Source organism: Formica exsecta, unplaced genomic scaffold (genome assembly GCF_003651465.1).
Source record: "Formica exsecta isolate Colony F162 unplaced genomic scaffold, ASM365146v1 scaffold90, whole genome shotgun sequence".
Lineage (NCBI taxonomy): Eukaryota > Metazoa > Arthropoda > Insecta > Hymenoptera > Formicidae > Formica > Formica exsecta.
Window position 1 is genome coordinate 104,527 of NW_021853667.1, and position 21,725 is coordinate 126,251.

At 35.2% G+C, this 21,725-nt stretch overlaps 2 protein-coding genes across 3 annotated transcripts in view; one reads left to right on the top strand and one right to left on the bottom strand.

The window, feature by feature from the left end:
- LOC115245010 (rRNA methyltransferase 3, mitochondrial) overlaps window positions 1–21,725 on the top strand; it is a 110,552-nt gene that overhangs the window by 39,748 nt on the left and 49,079 nt on the right. The window contains exon 2 of the mRNA XM_029823065.1: window positions 14,716–14,797. The gene's annotated coding sequence lies outside the window, so the exon portion shown is untranslated. The remainder of the gene's footprint in view (window positions 1–14,715; window positions 14,798–21,725) is intronic.
- LOC115245012 (inhibitory POU protein) overlaps window positions 1–21,725 on the bottom strand; it is a 51,521-nt gene that overhangs the window by 27,989 nt on the left and 1,807 nt on the right. The window lies entirely within an intron of this gene.

Genomic DNA, 21,725 nt, shown 5'->3' on the forward strand with positions numbered 1-21,725 from the left:
TTTCCCTCTCTCTCTCTGACTCGCAGCTACCCCACCGTAGCTTCCCGTTAACTCTTTCCGTGGCAATTTTTTTATTCTCAATGCGAAACCCGATTAAGCGACTTCAGAAACGACATTTCGCTACAGTCGCGCCAACGAAACGCGGAATAAATTAATGCGATTCTGACAAAATTCGGACATTGCTCTTGTGCGATCAGCGACGTCGCGCTTTCTCGTCTCGTTTCTAATATTATTTCGCTTCCCGACGAATATTAATAAAACTGTAATACCTCGAAATCGCGTCTCTCTGAAATTCACATGCGATTTTAAGTGTGAATAAGATAACGTTTGCTTTACATACGTAACATCGCTTTCCTTAAGTCGGTCTTTAATGCTAGTCAGCTTCGTTTCTATTTTAACAGATATATATTAAGTAATTTAAGAGATCTTCTGCTAGAAATGAATATAGTATGTTTATCTTATCCAAATTTTAAAGCGTTGACAGATATTACCCCGATTATCTGAACTTCAATTATTTACTAATATAATATATTGTTTGAGCAAGTTTTGTTTGGCAAGATATTTTTCACATGTAAAACGCTATAAAGTAAATCCCTATAAAACTTTTTTATGAAACGGTATAATTTTTTTGGATTAAAGAGTACCTATATAGTAATCTTATGCAATTTTTCAATGATTGCTATGTACAAATCGTTTTACATTCTATATTTAATGCATATTTGATTAGAATTGGATTTCACATTTGTGATGATCATTAATAGATTGGCGTTGAATTGAATTGTGCATCTCGATAGAAACAGAGTAGCTTTTATGGCGACACATGTATCATTTAAAAGTGTAAGAAGAGGACGACGAGGTGTGATGTTAAAATTCGGGTCGACGCAATTAACAACTCTTGCTTTCGCGAGATCAATGGCCGAAGTCGTAGCATTGAGGTCAGACGGAGAGTTCAACATGCCTGTCAAGGAGACTGTTAAATCAGTGAATAATAATCAATTATTGCGCACCTATGACACCGAAGATAGCTTTACTCGACGGCGAGACTCCGAACCCTCATCGAGCTTTTTTTGTCTAGACTGTGTCTATAAACAAATGCGACGCTTTTCATCGCGTAAAAATTTCATTAGCTAACGTTGTTGCATAAACAATGAAACGCTATAAATCACGGTAGTTTTGTTTAGTATTCACGCAAAGTGTACGGCCGAAAGTATTTAAAGTTTTTGACACGTTACTTCTTGCAGATGTAAAAGCACATGAAAATTTTTCTTTAAAAAAAATTTTTTGAGTTTCTTTCTTTCCCTGACAATAATCGAATCTTTTGCACTTTGACATTTTTTATTCGTGGAGAACAAAGCTATTACATATTCGCAAGATGACGGAAACAACAATATCGATATTTGACGACAAAAATATAGTATCGCATAACATTTTATCTTTCCTTCTCCCATGATTTAATGATACTATGCTAATTCGACAGATAGATAATGTAAGATATATGCCAGAATTATCACTTGAATCAATACGCGTTGGTCACGTTTTGTCGCTATCTGATAATCGGCACTCATCACGTGACGCACGGAAAGAGTAGCGGAATAATTTAGTAATATGTCTATAATTTTTTTTTCCTGTACGCTTCACAATGTACGCATTGCCACCGTTAAATCAAAAGCGACTTCTCATGCACTTGTTAAAGAGAAGAGAAGCGCGAGATAATCTGGAAGCCATTATCATTTATAAAGAGAGAGACTATATGTTTTAAGGTATGAGATAAAAATAAAGGAAAGAACGCACTGTATCTCTTCTCGCATCCGTCTTCTCTCGCGATGATTTACATCGCGAGGTGCGCCGATCGCGTAAATATCGGGCCGACTTATCTCGGCGGGCCTGATAACGCGATATCTAAATTGTGGCTATCCGATTTATGATATTTACAACGGAGCCGAAGTCGACGGGCGCCGAGCGTAAAAATCAGTGATTTCGTAACCACTATATGTCGGGGATAGCCACGTTCATTGGCTACGTCCTGTTCCGCCCCCGCAGCCCCGCCAATCAGACCGGCGGCTTTCTCTCATCGATCCAAACCATCCACACTATACTCAGCCGCCATGCTCACTTCTCTTGCCCGTTTCCCCTATCCTTCTCCGACCGTACAGCGATCTAGTGTAAGACACGGCGATGTGTAAAGCCGAAGGAACGCTTAGGGTTGTTGCCGACCCCGCCGTTGCAACCCCTTTCCCACATTCCGCAGTAAGACGGCCGAATCGGTGGATAACCATATTGAAAAGGACGTAGAGAGCTAGGCTCATCGTTTCTTTGAAGGACTGATAAGATCATTATCATCATTCTCGTCACATTAGATAATTAATTTACAACCATCAAATCTTGATTAATCAAAATAAAAACATATAAATTGAAAGTTTTTACTTTTGATATATTCGATAGATTATTTAGATATTTACTCTGTTAAAGTGAATGAGTGAAAATGTCACTGATTAAAGTGACAAGGTTTCACTGAAAATCAGTGGAACACTCGCACTTTGCTCCTCCGTCTTGTGAATCACTGATTATGGTAGTGCAATTTTATTTAAAAATTAATCATTACAATTAATTCTTTTGAGTGATATTTTACTGTTTTCAGTGCTATATTTGTAACTGAAACTATTGCTTATCAGTGATAATACACTGATTTCATTTAAGAGAGTATATCTACCATCTCTGTTAAGTAAATAACGAAATTTACATTCGAATCAATGAGACTCTACGCCATCGTGACGGCGAAAGAAATGGGTCATGGGAAAAAATAAGTGATACAGCAGATGAAAAGTACAAGAATATAAGTGCAATTATTATTAATATGAAGTATTAAAACACAGATTGCGTGCGCACGCGCGTGTTGCGTGCGTGCATACGCGCATTCGTATAATTACATCTGTGTGGACGATCATCAATTTAGCAATTCATTAGACGCCTTAAAACATCAAAGTCAATTAGTTAGAAATTATAATGGACTTGGAATTCTCCGTGCAGAAACAAACTCATTAGTTTCTCATCAACTAATTATGTTCGGCCGCGTTTCAAAAATCGACGGTAATTTCCGCCGACGAATTTTATGCGCGTACACTATGCTTTCGAGCATGTAATGATACATTGAGACGAAAAATATTATAATTAAAAAAAAAAATTTACAAACCAATCCTCTCTTCCCGCACGAAACGTTTGTGGATACGACTATAATTGTTAAAGCGCCGAAAACTGCAACGTCCTTTTAAGCCCTTTGCAATATTTATATTCTACGCGATTGTCGTTTATTATTTATAAAGCGTCAGTCGAGGGTAGAGATGCAAACGCGATAAACAGTAAGCAACAAGATATCGTAGGTTTGTCTTCTCTATCGAAGAGCTTTAATTTTCTCTGTTAAATGCCACCTCCAGTTTTTCTCGACACATGCGATACCATTGTGTCCGGTATATAAAAGCATTATATCGTCCTTGCACATGTGTATTGTATATACTTGCCACAAGCGCAGGTGCGGACGCAGTCGTTAATTTTTTTCCTCTCTTGTCCGCATCGTCGACTCGCGACGATTACACGACTATAAATCATACGTTTACCTTGCCTTTTTCGTACACGTACGTTACCCATTGCTGTGACATTTCCTTGATACGATCAATACGAAAAATTACGCATACTTATCCCGTTATTATTCTCTAATGGCTTTATGCTGATTACGTATAATTAGATATTATTCTCTCAATAAAGTACAAAAAATATATAAAATTAAGCTTTTTATGTGTGTCTCTCTCTCTCTCTCTTTTTGTTATACAATTATTTTTCTTATATGTGTCAGCGTGATCTGTTAACGTAGATCTCGTTTTTATTTGCAACGCAAGGAAATAATTATTACTCGAGTAACAAGGACAATCGAAAATCATCGATAACGTGGTTATAATCGGACATTTTCGCGAAAACGAAATTATTGCACGGCGCTGTTAAACGCCGCATGTGATGAAAGATTGATGTGCCGTCGCATGTTGTTGCAGAATTCGCTAATTTGCAGCATTATATTCTCGCCTGGTTTCGCGCAAATTTTCGCCATTACAGAGATCGCGTTGATACTTTTCATTCCTGCCTTTTGTTTAGTTACAAAAAAGTTGGATATATTAGTGGATTACGCATATATGTATTTTCGTTTTGATATTTTATATCTCTCGGCTTTTTGAAAATAACAACGTCGATTAATACGTAAATCGAAGAGATGGAATTTACACGGGGCTCGAAATATTTGGCTTGAAATTTTAACGAGGTATTAATGTTTGCAATGGATTAAAATTTAATGTTGCCAATTCTTTTTTCACGAAATAAATCTCGATAACGGAAAGAATTATAACGAGATTACTGAAATTCTATTTATTCATCGGAGAAACAACTATGCTCATGACATGATATTTCGCACGACGGGAAATTCTGGAAATTCGCTTCGATTGTGTTACTAAATATGATAAAGTGATATTCTTGCGTAATCATTCCTCATCCATCATATGCGTTGTTCGTCAAACGCGGGTGTTGCTTTCCCAGACGAAACGATAACACTTTCGACAACGTAGGAATTATGAACGAATCACTGAACAGCGATGAAGGGTAAAGGGAAGCGAACGTGTAAACAGGAACCTATGCACTTGTGATCTTAGTTTAAGTATGTAAGTTAGCTTTTTATGCATATTTGTACATCTTATGTACTAGAATATAAAATGTATAATATTTTTTTCTATTCAAAAAGAGCGATCTTGGCTTATGTGTTGACTTTCCAGATCTTTAAGTATTTTAATCACGTGCATATTATATGTATGCAATATTTTCAATTTTCTGAAGTATATTATAATCTGAAATATGGCCCCGCGATTTACTTGGCTCGATTTAACCGACTACTTTTATTGTTAATCGACTTGAGTTCGATCATACAGTGTGATAGAAGAATTGCAGCAATTCGGCGCGTGAATTGATTTAGAGATGAAAACACGCGTGCACATAGAACGGAACGTCGGGCGTAATTGCGTACGGACATTCCATCTGATTAACACGCGGTCGCAATAATGTATCGCATATATAGCGATGGTAGACATCATCTAATGGAGGCTTCTTTCCCAGATCGACTTCCGCGTACCCATTCAAACTCCCCTCAGGCGAATCGTGCCTCCCTAGGACAAAATTCGAGTGTCTGTCACCCTCTCTATCCCTCTTTTCCTCTCCTGTTCTCCAGTCTCTGTCGTATCTCCCACTTTGTAACCCCGTCCATCCGTCTCGGTTGCTCTTCTTGTCTAGAGCAGTCGCTTACCGGGACCATCTTTCGCGCGCCCCTTCCATCCCTTCGGATCTGCTTGTCTGTTCATGCTTTCACTGATTTGCACTTAGGAACACTCTACCGTGTGTCCGTCCGTTTCGTGCCCTTCTTCCTCTTCGTATTTTACCGTAGTTCACGTTATTCCTTCATTTTTTTTAGCGCGAAGCTTGCTCTTTATACTTCCCTTTGCAACATTCTAGATCTGCATGTTTTTGGTCTTTATTTTTGTCAAACTTTCTCTGATGTCCTTTCTTTCTGTCAATTTCACCATTTATGCGCATCTCGCGTTCGTATTTTGTTTTTCATCCCGTGAAGCTTCTCTCACTCTCTCTTTTCTTTTAATTTATTTCAGGAATTTTTATATTTTCTCTTTTTTTGCGATTTTAATATTTTAAAGCCTCACGGTGGATTTTTGCTTATATTCTTATTTGATGATAATCCTTTTTTGCTTTTTCTAAAAGTCTTTAATAGATGTTGGTCTTTGATCGTTTTTGTTTTATTTTTATTATTTTTATTATTTCTATTAAGATCTTTTATGTATATATTAAGGTTTTATATATACAAAATTATTAGAATTGTAATTATGCAATCATGTTGTAATTAAAAACTCGTTCATGTTAATTTCTTTATACATTGTGAAATCTCACACATGTATACAGTAGCAATTAGTAATAATAATACGATATGTCGTGCAACGGAAAATACGAGATTTTTAACATAAAAATAATTTTTTCATTTATTAAAAAGCATGAAATGTTAAAAGTGCACTCTATGATCGAAAATACATTACCTTTTACTGCATCATCACGTATGTTAATACAACTGGATATTTGATAAAATCATTACGAATAAAAAATGTAAATGATAAGTAATTGATTTACATATTTAATGTTAGGTGACGCACGAATAATCGGAAAATATGGATGAAATTTTATATTTACGCATAATAGAGTTCTGCGGCGGTACGATTGCGATTTAAAATATGCAATTAGTGTTTTACGGGAAAACACTGTGGGGTAGGATACGGTACCGATCTCATTTTACCGGCGTTAATCATTACATACGTATAAAATAAAATACATGGTCATTAAATAAAGGGTATATAAAATTCATCTCTGATTGCATTTCATACTTAAAACTGAAATGTAGAGGGAGAAAGAGAGAGAGAGAAAGAGAGAGAGAGAGAGAGCAAGCGAGCGAGCGATCTCTCTTTGTAACAGTTATATTAAATAAAATTATAAGCTATATGGCATATGTTACCGTGATTAAAACAAATCAATCCGTCATAGGCAATTTTCGTATACATTAGTAATTTGTGCTGTTGAAAAATTTTATTTAATTTATGTTTGTATATTACAAACGCGTAATTAAAAAGAAATTTATTTGTGGCATTAATTTAAGGCAAGATTAACAAAAACTAAGCGGGAAAAACGAATATACGAAATGCGCATAAAACATTTGTTTCTCGTTAATATACATAATATCGTGTTTCGTAATATTGCCACTGAGTTATCACTATAACTTAATTGCTAAAACTTATTATCGTGAAATAGCGCGATTTAAACTTTTCTTCGGGCAAACGCGAAGCCCGAGTGGTTAATCTGTTATGACAAATCAAATCCGTTACGCGCCGAGCATCAGGGAACGGACAGCGAAAGGGTGCGAGACGGAATACTGTGACACGTTAATTTACCACCCCTATAATTGGAACAGTAGTAATGCACTTAAGGAAGGATGAGAGCAAATAGCGCGTAGCAGGTCGGTCACGTGCAGGTCGCACGTGGCGGCACGTGTCGCCGACACTCGACAGCGCGGCCATCTCTCTGTCAAACTTCACAAAAACGATTGCAGTATAGCGATTCGAATGGCATCGTGAAATATGTTTTTTTGTCCATACCAGTCTCGGGATCGCGAAAATCATCGCGATACCTTTTCGCTGTTCGCACTGGTATCATCGTAAATTTTTTTGATTTGAAAAAACTGTACGTCCAACAATTCAATAAACGACTAAATAAAATTATCAAACTTGAATCGGCAAGTTTTTATCTCGATTTCCAAATTCTGAAGCGCAAAAAATGTACCGAGATCCGAAGGATTTAGGGCTTTTAGACTTTACGCCCTCGTAGTACACCTAGTTGGTAATCCAGCCCTGGTCCTTACGACTTATCGTCAGGACCATATCCTTCCTGCCTGCGCCGGGCTCATGGGCATATCCCCATTGGGGAGATGAGCGCATTAAGAAAATTGAAACGTCGATTTGTCCTCGAAACTCGGCCTGACGATAATTTTATTAAGACCGCCATTTCTCCGAGGGAGAGAGAGCAAGCCGTCGCGCCGGCGAGGGTCACCGTGTTGCAAGATATCTCGCGGTCGATTTCAGTTATCCGTCGATGATGCTAATTTAAGCCGACGCAGCATATCCGGTCGTTTCTCTAACCTGAACATCCCTAACTCGGAACCTTTTTTACGATATCAGCGAGAGATGAGAAACAGAGGGAGTATAAGTATATTAGATTTCTAAACGATCTCATTTGATACTTTTTACGATCCCGTTACTGTCGGTTTCACTTGAATTGAGGGAGTTACAGAAACTTTAATGTAATAAAAAAATCGAGATTTTTATTACAGTAACTTTAGAGTTTAAACTGTTGCTTGTAATCCGATGGATACAAAATTGCATTGGGAAATAAATGTGAGAACGCAAAGGTAAAAATTTACGAATTAATTCTACAAATTCAAACGTCTAAGAATCAAACAATGTTTTAATACTTGAGAAATATTATAATTACATTTCGTCTGTGTAAATGCATAATTTTTCAGCAGAAGAAAAATATTGAAATTATGTGAAGATAACAGTAAAATTAGGCGCATAAGGATAATCGAATCTTTGCGTGTCTGAGGCAGTGGAGAGAATACGAAAAAGAGGAATTTTTCAAATACGAAACAATCGGCAATAAAGAGCGGTGTGCGACGCGGGTTATCCTGTTTATAGAATGACACATATTCGTCGTGGGTGTTTGCTCTACCCACGCACCATGCGCTCTTATCCACATGTTGTGCTCGAGCAGGTGCTCGATCGTGCCCCTTCACCCCAACGCGCTCGTCCCTCTCTGTCAAGATACAATCGTGGCGTAAACATATGGTCATAATAATAGACTCTTGATTTTGACAAGGGGTGCTCTCTATAAGTGCCCCGTGATTGTTTCTCGAGCGTAAACGTAAAACTTGTACACAATCGGTCGTAGACATTTGGTCTAGCAAGTGAAAAAAGATTCCGCGCTATTACCGGCTTAATGCGTGGCTTGTTAAAAACTTTTATCTGTCAAAATTAATTTGTAACAATGAGAACACATGAAGATTAAAACACAATTTCATTATATTGTGCGAGTTAATTATTTTTTGCAGAATCTATAAAAATGGAAATCATAATATTGAACAAGTAGTGGATAATTTAATAATAATTTAATAATTTAATTAAATAGTTGATAGAAAAAACTTGAAATAAAATATAAATATTGAAATGAAAAATTTAATGAGGACGCAAGTAATAGAAAAAGCTTTTTCATAAAAATCTGTCGAATTGGAAATCTGTGATTGTATATGCGTTGTACGGTTAAAATGAGATAACTTTCGAAATGCGTATCGATTGTGTGAAACAGCTATCAAACTTTTTCATATATGGCCCCGCTAACGATTCGTTTCATTTTAATGAACCAATAATTGTTTCTCACAATGGTATTGCGTTTTCGGTTATTCACCAGCTAGCAATCATTACTTTTGGCGAGAGGCAAATTATACGAAATAACGTGGCGCGGAATGTAGAAAATTACTTGTCACGAATTTAGCAGCTATCATATACATCGATTAATTAGGTAATTACAATTATAAATAATGGTAATATAATATGTCAAACATTTTACAAACGTGGAAAGGATTGACTTTGCTGTTAAATTTTCAGTGACTTTGCCAAAAAATTTTAATCGGTCATTTCCGAGTTTCATTTAAAACAGATTGATTATATCTTTTTCGTAAAAGCGTTCGTTATTTTCTTCAATTTACTCTCTTTCAACAATATGAACAAAATTTTCAGCGAAATCGGCGTCTATATTTTATGTTTAGAATCAACCATGTGGATTGAGGTCGTTGAGTAAACGGAACAATAACACGATATATAATTTTGCAATGATATAGAATTAATAATTACTGTACACAGTCATTAAAACTATGTAGTAGATATTTAATTTCCATTGTTTGGCAACTTCTAGCATCTATCGACGAAATGTTACTCGTGCTTAATCTTATCGCAAAACAGCTATGTTAAAGTATCTTGCTACAAAAGAGAGAAAAATCAGACCAATATATGTATATGTATCATCGTATTATATATAGTTTCTCTGCACACACATACATACAGAGACATACATACGGGCAAGTTTATTTCGTTTGTGAAAACGCGAGCGGATCAACGAATAGTGATTCAACGAATAATATGAGGCAGGCAGTGCACGAATCGGCTGCCAAAGCCGCTCCGGTTAGTTTGTTATTCAGGGAACGTCTTCGATTGCATGCTGCAAGACAGATCGATTGAATGTCCTCTTCAAAAATTGATTGTACGTTTTATATGATGTGCCGAGACAATAGAGGTAACTTCGCATAGGGCATAAACTATACTCCGACGACGGTATATCAGGTCCGGATAAAGTGATAACGTTCAGTCATTACTCCCGAAAAGAGCAAGAGAAAAGAGGAAGAGATTGTCTTTAAATAACGCGGTATGTTTTTTCTTCGACTGTCATTAAAAAAGAAACGGAAGTCCAAAGAATATCTTCTAATCATCGTTACGGTTAATTCAAGCCAGTTTCGATTTTAAATACGATGCAATAGTGTTTAACTGTTGCTACTTTTCGATATTTTCGTAAAGATGATAATCTCATAAATTTATTTTGCAATATTTGTGTGTGTGTGGAAAACAAAATAAAGTTATAGAAATGGCCTTTCCCTATTTTATTGTTAAATACATCGTAATATCATAATTTTGATATATCGAGATTTTTGTAGATGTTTCTACTCTAAAATAAACGTGTATCGGGAACACGTGCGAACGCGGCTATAAAAGATAAGCAATTCTGCGGTGTGTGCGTTTGAAACACAGCGCGGCGGTGTACGTGACTGAATTCTTAAACGGGCGAATTGCGAAGTTCGGATAGAGTTCAGATGGGGAATGGGATCCGTGTTTGTACCGCGCCGTTACGCGATCATCTCACCCACGGATCGAGAACGGTGGATCCGGATACACGTACGTGTCCCATCCCTTAAACCATGTACAACACGACACACGCGGATCACACGTGCGATGTTCCTCGGATCAGGACACTGTCCCCGACATCGTTTTACAGCGTGTTAAGCGCAGTCGAAACAATGCACGCGTTCGTTCGCTTATAACAATCTCCGCTATAAATACCCAAATAAATTATACGGATGTCCAATTTTCTATTCTATACGTCGAGAATTTAAAAAAAAAATCTGCAGGTTAATATGTAAGACTTTCGAATTTTAAAATTGTCGATTCTAGAGTCCTTCTCTTCGGAGGGACTTAGCGCGCTCATCGCGCGTTCATCTTTAGAGATCTAATCGCGACGAGGGGACTAAGACTACCCCGGGTAAATTTAGTACTCGTTAAGTTTCGCCCCTTCGATACATTGTGTTCGTAGATACACGCGCGCATGTTTCTGCACACATACACAAAGCCACGTTTAATCACGAAGGAAAGAGACAAAACAGAAAGAGAAAGAGTGAGAGAGCTCGCAGGAAGGAAGGAAGGAAGGAAGGGTATGTGGAAGGGAAGAGAAACCCACGGAGGGTGCCCCGATAAGTATTATTGTAATTATACACTTAGGTTTATTTCCTGCGAACGCGCACTCATAGGGGTTGATGGCATTATATACCACGGCACCCTAATAAAAATAATAAGAGCGTTAAACCGCGGAGAGAGAAAGAGAGAGAGAGAACGGTATGAGAATAATGTTCACCTTTCCGTGCGGCCAACCGCGGAATCCTCGTAATGCGTGTTATACAAGTTGTTGTGGTAGTATTGTACAGTTATAGGGAGATACGAGTAGCTTTGTACGTCTAAATTTGCCGTTAATATCTTGCCAATACTAGATAGATTCTACCTAATTCATCGCGAAAAAAATAAAGACGATAATCAATTAAATTCTCTCTCAGAAGAAATCGATTTCGTAAAAAATTCATGGATGACATTTGCATCTATAATCTTCAATAATCGGTGAAGAATGAAATTATTTATGTTTTTTCTAATAATATATATGTATACTTTTATCGTGATAATTTAATTTAATTTAATTATCTCTTATTTGGTATTAAAAAGTCTGTCTTAGGCACTTTGAGAGTACTTTTGCGACATAAATTTCTAGCTCTTAAAAATCGAGATGTGATTAAGGCAGTAAGTTTTATATTGTATCATGTTTGTGTCGCGCGCGGCATAATCTTCATAAAGTAGGGAACGCGATAAAAACGCGATGCAGCGGAGAACTTTGAGAGACAAGGCGGAAGTGTCTTCTATCTAACCATCCATGTTTCTCACTGATATGCAAGAAGATCCTTGCGGTGTCCAGAACTCGTGGTTTACGTGCGCCTGTATACACGTGTGTAGGGTTTATTTATAGATGGAAGGCAAGGTCTCTACATAGATTTACGTGTGTCAAAGCCTGGCGTGGCACAAGAACACATCGCAGGCCCTACACATCGAGCTGCATTGCGAGGTTTTGTGCAACGTTTGGCGAAAACCATAGGGAGAGCATGGAAATAGGACTGCACCCCGCTAAGGTGCGCATATTGTCTGTTTAAAAACGGCTCGCAAAGCATAGTATAACGATTCGATCATTTTCGGTTATACTGGTATATTAAAATCAAAGATACTAATCAAAATTCAGATTTGTGTGATAATTTGATATCGATTCGAGATTAAAAATATGTTTAGAAATATGATTCAAACAAATAATTTAAAAATCTATTGTGACTACTTATATTAATTAATAATTTTTAGAATAAATATTTATAATTTATAATTCTTTTTTTTTTTTAAAGAGAGAAAGAAATATAAGACTTGTTAGAAAAAATTATTTTATAATCAATTGAAAATCTTTTTAACAGTCTCGTTTAATTTATGCTAGTGACACAAAACTAATAACAAGTTGGAAGCTTGGTTAATATATCGCTACAAGCAATTATAAAAATACGTAAAAATACGTGACATATTTTCTCAAGAAATAAATTTGTGAAACTAGCTTCCTTTTATCTTCCTTTAGCTTTTCTACGAGAATCGCACTTTCGAAGAGTGTCTCGCCCATAGTGGCCCGCCATAATTTTCAATTGTGCAAATTAACATTTTCGTTCTGCGCGTTTCCGTGAAGCGCAATAAATAAGGGGGCCAAGTGAGTAGTAAATATAAATCAGGAGTGATTGGATGTAACCGGGGGTGTTATGTGTCCCCAGTGTCCCGTGTGTGGGATCGTCCGCGGGTATTCTACGGCCAAGAGAGACGGAGGAGAGAAAGATACACGTATCCGGCAAACGTAGGTGAAACGATCGTGAAACGATGAACTATCTCCGTGTAGCGATGGGTCTAAGCTGTTACTTACTTCATATCTTTCGAACAAATTTAATATATAATCCGTCATTTACTATAAAAGAAAATCAGTAGATATGCTTCTTCTCCAAATTCTTTTGATGTTAAATAATCATTTTTTAATCTGAATTGAATATTAATTTCTCCTCTAGTCGCAATTATTTAGTTTATTAATTAAACAATTATAAAAAAGTTTAATTTTTAAAAAATTATTAGAAATTAATCATTAATCTTTTTCTTACAAGATGAACTATCTGCAATCTTTCTTCATATTCAAACAGAACCTTCATAAATTGTTTCGATCGATCGTATCATTTGCTGTGGATGTTGAAGAAATTCTTAAAAATGATTTTTATTATTATTATTATTATACATCCTTTTTATATAAAATCGGTTTCTTGTTTAAAATCGCCGTATATAATAGACAATCGTGCGTTACCTTAATCTTCGAGCAATCAGATATATTTCTTCGTATAGTTTCACGACAATTAATATCCGGCGCGGATGTATCGATTCCATCGCTACTCTTATCCACCTATTTTGCCTTTACTATTGCAGACGACGTACTCGCTCGGCGTCGACGTGTCTCGATACTTCGAAGTATGTATTCCGTAAAAGTACGAGCAATGCACCGTCAGCAGAGTCGCGTTTCCCACGACGCCGCCCCCTATCATTTTAATTTCTTACCCGTTTATATCCATCACTAAGAATTAAACCCTTTATTATCTAAAGTGAACTGAATAACACCGCTGGATAACAGTACAATACGTCTCGAATTCGTAATGAGGCTAACATGTTTCGATTTTATTCTATTCTCTTTCATTTTATTCTGAAACGATCATTAGATTATTTAAATATAAACTATATAAGTAAGATTTTATTGTTGATTTTACAAGCGTTTTTTTTTTCTTTGATAACATTTTCACTGAATTGAATTTCTTCCTTTATGAAAATATTGACATTGGATTATATTTTTTTTTTTTTGCTTTTTAATATTCAATATAAAATATTGTATGTACCTAGATAATTGTGTCATAGATACTAAAAATTTCTGTTCGAATATAGTTTAAAAGTAAATATAGAATAAGTTTTTATTATATATCTATTTTTATCTGTACAGCTAATTTGCGAAAATGCTTTCATTTTCAAACGTATATAATACAGGGAAGCAATACTAACATCTCAACACTTTCGCTCGGGGAAAAATATAAACCAAAGTTTGGCGATCTATTTTAAAATAGTCTAGCCCTGCATATTAACGATCCGTCCTTTTATATCTGTCCTTATATCAAGTGAGTCAGTTTGGTTTTTCGACAGGCCACCGTATGACACGAATATTCCAACCGCGCGAATATATCGAGTAATCTCTTTCGAACGCACACGCGCTTCGCTTTTTTTTTCTCTCCTCGCCCCGTACACAGGTGTGTGCTCGTGGAGAGAGACACAGGTGTAGGCCGGATATCGATTATGTAATCTTGCGGCCGTGCGGGGAGCCGTGGCACGTATACGCCGTAATGCACGGACGAAGAGAGCGTCCCTTCACCCCCGGATGAAGGTTGGCAGAGGAGTGAAAGGGGGAGAGGGAAACGGCGAGCCATCCCCGCGCGCATAAAATAGTTCAAACCCGCCCTGTGAAGCACTTGTGACGTTAATTGTCGCCTTACTACCGCCGCGCGTCGCGCACGAACAATCCCTTGTCACGACGCTATATGCATATGTCGTTTTTCAGATTTTGATGAGAGCGACGACGGTGTGACGCGATCGGCTCGTCACCAGCTATCAGGATTTCTTCAGGAAATTCGCCGAAACAAGTGAGTATCGCAATCTTTTGTATGATTTGTAAAAAGATATTTCTCTCTTTGTTATCCCCTAGTTCATATTGGAACACGCATCAAATGAGATGTAAAATATCTCGTAATATGCTCACTTTTAATTGATTTCACTTTAATATTTTTTTTTGGGCGAAGAGTATATGGAGAAAAACTATATGTGTAAAATAATTAAATTTTGCTGAAAAGGGACGAATCTATTATGAATTGCATTGATATTATAATCATGAAGATATCAAATTAATGCGTCGATTAAAGACGCAAATTTAAAGATTCAAGGAAACATATGTATATGTAATTTGAAACTAACTTTCAAATTTTTGATAAGTTGACATTTCTTAGTATTGTGTATATTATTAGTATATATATAAAAAATGCATCATAAGATTAAAATTGAAAGTCAAATCATCCTACTGTCCGACAATCTTTGCGATGCGTAGTATGCTGTTTTCCGATAGGAAAAGAGCTTTTACTTTCAACGGTTAATGAGTAATGACACGCGCGCCGAATATAGAGAACTAATCGATAATCGCTACTAGCCGTGGCTCTTTGCGCGATGTTTATCGCCTGTCGCTGCCTTTACCATAAAATTTTCAGGAGAAATTGGTAACAGTTTTTTGTTTGATTATGCACATTGCACATTTCTTTAACAATCGCTTAAGACAAGATAATAATCTCCTTCTTTATTAAACAAGTTATATATAATAAATTAAATAACACATAAGAAATAATGAATACATTTTAATCTCATAAAAAGGATTAAATATATCAGTAATAATAGTTTTAATAAACTAAAATTATTTGCTTTTAATTATGCTTTTTTAATAATATTATAAATGCAGTAGAATATATATAAATATATATATTATTTCAAACAATAGCATTATTGTATATGTATAATAGTATATAATATAATTGTTTTTTGGAAGAAAAAGAGAAAGAATAAAAAAGATAGCAATGATAGGTTGGAGAAAAAATCTTGCATTTTGTGCTTTTTTTTTTATATATTGTTACCACGTATTAATTATATTTTATTTTCCTCTTTAATAAAGTAATTTTGTATTATCTTAAACTATAGTTAACTACTTCAATGTAGGCCACCTTAGTTTCACCAAGTTAGTAGCTCAACCTGAATTGCTAATCTTTGAATTTAATACGAGCATGTTACATGTGGTCAACATAAGATCCTATCATGGAATTTAAACTGAAAAACTGAAGGAGCTTAATGCATATCGAAACGAGAAATTATGAGTTTAAAAGACGATATCTACAAATATAAACTATTAATCACACAGCGGGATTCGCAGAAATAGCTTCTGCAGGAAGAAATAGAACTGCGCGATAAAATTTTCTCGAACGTTTCGTTATCTTCCTACGTACACACACATACAATGTTAAGAAAAATTAGGTCGTTGCACAAAACGAGGATGGCTCATCTGCCATCCGTGACATGGTCGGATAATGAATAATTTGTACGCAGCATCCGAATGTTTGATATCAAAGCATTCTCGACTGCACTGCGGCGAGAGACGAAAATTAAAAGATTAATGACGTGTAAAAAAAAAAGAGAGTCGTCGCGTTTTATTAAGCCGCGTCGTTAATATGCCACCCGGCTATAAAAGGGTCGTCGAAACCAGAAAACGTGCAAAGTAAATGTCCACCAAAGCGTGAATAATTACTATCAAACCGATGAATACGTAATACGGTCCTGTATTAATTATCATAGATAATTAACACCGTAGGTGAAAGCCACGCCTGATGCTCATAGACAATTAATAGCGATAGACAATTAACGCGACCAACCTTCGTCGATACCTTCTTTTGACCACGAGCGCTCGCGCTTGCGCGGCATTGATATAAATGTACACTCGAATATGACCAGTAATCATCGATCGATCGGCAATGCCGTCTCGTCGAACACGCAAATCACTTCTGCATGGGCTAACGATATTTGCAGACACATGCAAACTTATCGCGATTTTTTTTTCCTTTGAATTGATTTGACAATGATATCAGCCGATTATAGAACATCTCATCATGTCGAGTTGCATGGATTTTACATCTTCACATTTCCTTCCAAGATCTAGTTTTTCATGTCGATGTCAAAGTACGATGTACACGATGACATTATAGTTCTGAAGTGACACATATGCATTTTTTATAAAAATCGCAACACGTTCTAATTTTTTATTAGTTCTGAATGAAAATGAGCATTTATTTTATAATGTATGTTATTTAAAAACGCGGATTATCAATATAGCATTGACATTTTCCTCTTCCGTCCCGTTCGGCTAAATATAGCGGTGAGGTAAAGCGCCTTAAAAATGTTTCTGTGGGTGTTTCCGGTTCAGAATTACATCAGTATTAATCGTATGTAGAATCCGCGAAATCCAGGAAAAAAAAAAGGCGTTAGAATGCGAATGGGATGGGAAAGCGGGGGAAGAGGAAGGGGAAGGGAAGAGAATACAGGATGACACGATATAGGAGTACGTCTATCGCGCGCGCGTTATCGGGAGAGAACTGAAGAGAAAAATCAAAGGAGAAGAGAGGGGCCGATTACATCGGATTCGCGTTACCGGGCGTAACAGTACGGCTGTAATCTCATCTAGGCACTCAGCTCGTAGCGACGGTTTTTATCCTATTACGTCACATGAATAAACTAAAGACTGCGGAGCCCGCGCGCGCGATGTGTAGCCCGGGGAGAACGCATCGCGCCGTCGGGGTGGGACTCGCTCTTCGGATCGTTCGATATGGTTTGGTTTCCGACCTCACGATAGTCGGAGTAGTCTGTCGAGGGATCGGAAAAGCGAAGGACAAGACAAGGGGGAGAGAGTGATGGGGCCGCAGGAACGTACAGAGAAGAACGTGGCTCAACCGTGATTGATTCCGTTTAGATATCTGCTACTTTTATGAGCTTTATGATTACCGTAAAGTGCGACGAATAGGATCGAAATCATTGTGTGTTTCAAGTTCTTCTTCTTCATTTAGTTATCAATAGTCATGCGAGAACAGCCAATATTAGTTCTTCGCGTGATCGAACCCACATTAATTCTCTACGCGTGTACATCTATCAATTTTTTTTTTTAGTTATGTGGAATTTGAGGAATGTGCCAAGCTCTGCAAAAAGATTATTACAATTTTGCATGATTTGCGTGAATTTAAGATTGAACGTGAAAATTCGCAACGCTGAATATTTGAAAATTGTGATATTTGTATAAAACTGTGTACACACGCGCAGAAAAAGCTGATAGTGTTAATAAAGTTGCGACACACAAGTAACAGGTCACTGACATCACTGAGAATTTGCAATCGAAGGCAAAGAATAATATCGAGATAAATCTGATTCTAAATTTGAATAAAACATTTACTCTTCTAACTCCTTTTTTATATATGCTTCGCTTCTTCTACGATTGTGCGGATTATTAAAAATGTGACGAATGGCTTTCACGTCTCTATCCTGTTAAATTCATGAAGACTAACAGCGTAAGGTAAAGTTGGCCGCGTATTCACAACTGAGTAAAGACGCTGTGGGGGGGTTGTAAGACTAAAATAATCGATATTCGCTCAGATCTTAGATGTTACCCGGTTTAATCCGCGTCAGTGTAATATCAATTTTTCTTCATTTCTTTCAGACAAATATATTCTTTTATAGAGAGAGATTGAGAGAGAGAAACTTCTTCTCGCACTCGTGCGTTTAGTTCTGCACGTTCTAGCGTGTTAAGTTTCAAAGCAGCACAACTGTCATACATTACATACGTTACATACGTAATATCTCGCTTAATGTTACGTTTGACCTTAATGGAAAAACGGCGCTCGATACGATAGCGATAACAATACTCTAAATGCGGCGTTTCGCTGAACGGCGGAATATGATTTAAATGAAACCTTGAGACGTTTAATTTTAAACCGCATTGCGAATCGAAAGTTATTTTTATTGAGCTCTTCACGCCGGACAAATTCTATCGTCACGGATATTTCCCCGACCAATTTCACTTTTCCATCGACCGTTTCTACGACAGCTCGATAATGCAATTTACTGCGATCAGATCGCCACGATTGATTGTCATGCTCACAATTGTATTCGGCATAAATAATAGTTTAAATTCAATTATGACATTTAGTTCTTTGATTAGCCCAATTCGAGGCAAATTCATCAGAAGAGAATTGACATAATTTTCTGATAAACTTATCTGTATCAGAAATCAAAATTGCATGGACAAAACTTATGTTTGTTTTATAAACTGAAAAACTATCCGCATATTATATATAATGTTATTAGTCTTTTTTTTTAAATTTAATTTCTTCTTAATTTATTATAATTAAATGTGATATTGAATCAATTATTATTATATATTACATTATCTTCGATAAAAATATATTTATTTTTCAAATTTTTTTTTCCTGGATTTTTTTAAGCTCTTTTGTGAAAAAAATCAGATCATATTAATTAGATTGGAATATTTATTTATGATTTTTTAATTGAATTTCATTCAATTCAACGATTTTTAAATACTCAGATGCTATCATTGTTTTAGATGGACAGACAGACATATGTTAATATTTTACAATAAATGTATGTATATGTATCTCCAATAAAAAATATTGTTTTCTTTAATAGTCCAGCATATTTTACATAAGAGTATGTGTAAAATAGTACAGTATTATTTTTTGCGCTTAATAAAACAGATGATCCTTTCAAATTTGAAACGCTTGGATAAATTGCTTGGATCTTTTACGTGTTGTATCGAAATAGGAACTTTTATTTCGGCTAGTTTGTTTAATGTTAGTGGCTAATGGTTTTATATAATACATCGTTTTGGTTTTAACAGCATCTATCATACGATAAATATAAAGCTACAGCGAATTATTAAAAAAAGTAATTTATAGTAACCTTGAAATGGTGTAGTCACTTTCTCTTACATCTATATTTACGGGGGATACATTTTTATATAAAAATTTCCTGAATGTTGAATATTTATGATAACAATATTATTGATGTAGTAAGTAATGAAACAGCTATAATCATTTATATGTATTTCGACATATTTTACAATAAACATTAATATTATATGATAGAGTTTTTTAATTTAACAAATGTATACGGGTTTCAAGACACGATATATAATTTTTTACAGATTTACTTCATCGCTTCTAAATTTAAAATATGTATAAAAGGAATAAAAGTGACATCTTTAGAAATGATTTAAGATTATTATATATAAGTTTGTTTATTGAATAATTTAGTAGGAACAGACTTCTTATAGTCGGTTCAAGAACCCGAAGTTACAATTAAACTATTGATTCATCGATAAGATTAAATGGGAATCTTTTTGCTAATAAATTTTGTTGCAATATCATCAAAACTTGACAACTAATTGACAATGTATATTTTTTTTTTTATTTATATGTATTTCGACATATTTTACAATAAACATTAATATTATATGATAGAGTTTTTTAATTTAACAAATGTATACGGGTTTCAAGACACGATATATAATTTTTTACAGATTTACTTCATCGCTTCTAAATTTAAAATATGTATAAAAGGAATAAAAGTGACATCTTTAGAAATATTTATTTCGTTAACTAAATGCAATGCAACGATTCTGAAGAAATGATTCCAGACTTCTCGGCAAATGATGATTTATAAATATAGACGCAACTTGAAAGAAATATTGATCTTTTCATGAATAAAAAAACATGGGTTCATACGTGTATTCTTGATATTCCTCACATACATGCACACAGTTATATTTATAGATATATTCGCTTTAAAATTGGGTGTGTACATGTCGCCAGTAAGTACGAGAAATATGAGCATGCCGACGCGGTCAAGTGTCGGGCAATGAAAACGAATGAAGAGAAACTTCAACGACATCCCTCGCCACCCTACGTCGCTTCTTAAAATGTTCCACGGTGTCGTACTCTTGCGTTTATCCGATCCGCCATTTCAATCGTATTTTAAACGATCGCAGACACAAAAAATTGTCCGCGTTCCATGCAATAGTGCACGCAATATTGCATAGGGCAAATAATAATTACGAATAAATGCAAACGTGTCGCTTAGATCATACATTGAGTGGATTAAAATTAAAACGTACATTGTATGCTGTATTCTAGAAAAATATCAGATAATATTGTCACCGGGTGATTTACTGATTTGACTACAATAATACAAAATTAATTAAAGTTTAATATAATGATTTTTTTAAATTAATGAATAATTTTCTTTTGAATTTTTAATAAAAAAAGTTTATATTCGAATACACCTTTTTTGATTATTTTATTTTATATTAGTTGATCTGCAATATAATATATCTTTTAACTTCAAAAGAATATAAATTAAATAACATTTCTTTAATTAAAATATTATGATTTAATATTATTATATATAAGTTTGTTTATTGAATAATTTAGTAGGAACAGACTTCTTATAGTCGGTTCAAGAACCCGAAGTTACAATTAAACTATTGATTCATCGATAAGATTAAATGGGAATCTTTTTGCTAATAAATTTTGTTGCAATATCATCAAAACTTGACAACTAATTGACAATGTATATTTTTTTTTTTAGATAAAACCTTGATTTGATTCACCATTTTGTGTGTATGTTAAAAGATATGTCGAAATAGAAGACGTCATTCATAAATTAAATTAACTAACAATAAGTCTCATAATTGTTTTTATCTGTAAACATTAAACATTAGACATTAAAATATGCATAGAAGATTTTGTGCAATGTAATTATTGAGTAACTTGAAATTGAAAGCCAAAAGAAAAATATTCAATATATAATATATATATATATATATATATAATTTATATATATATATATATATATACACCTTTTTTTAACATTTTACTAAGCATTTTAGAGAAAAACGTTTTGAACAAAAATTGTATGGTT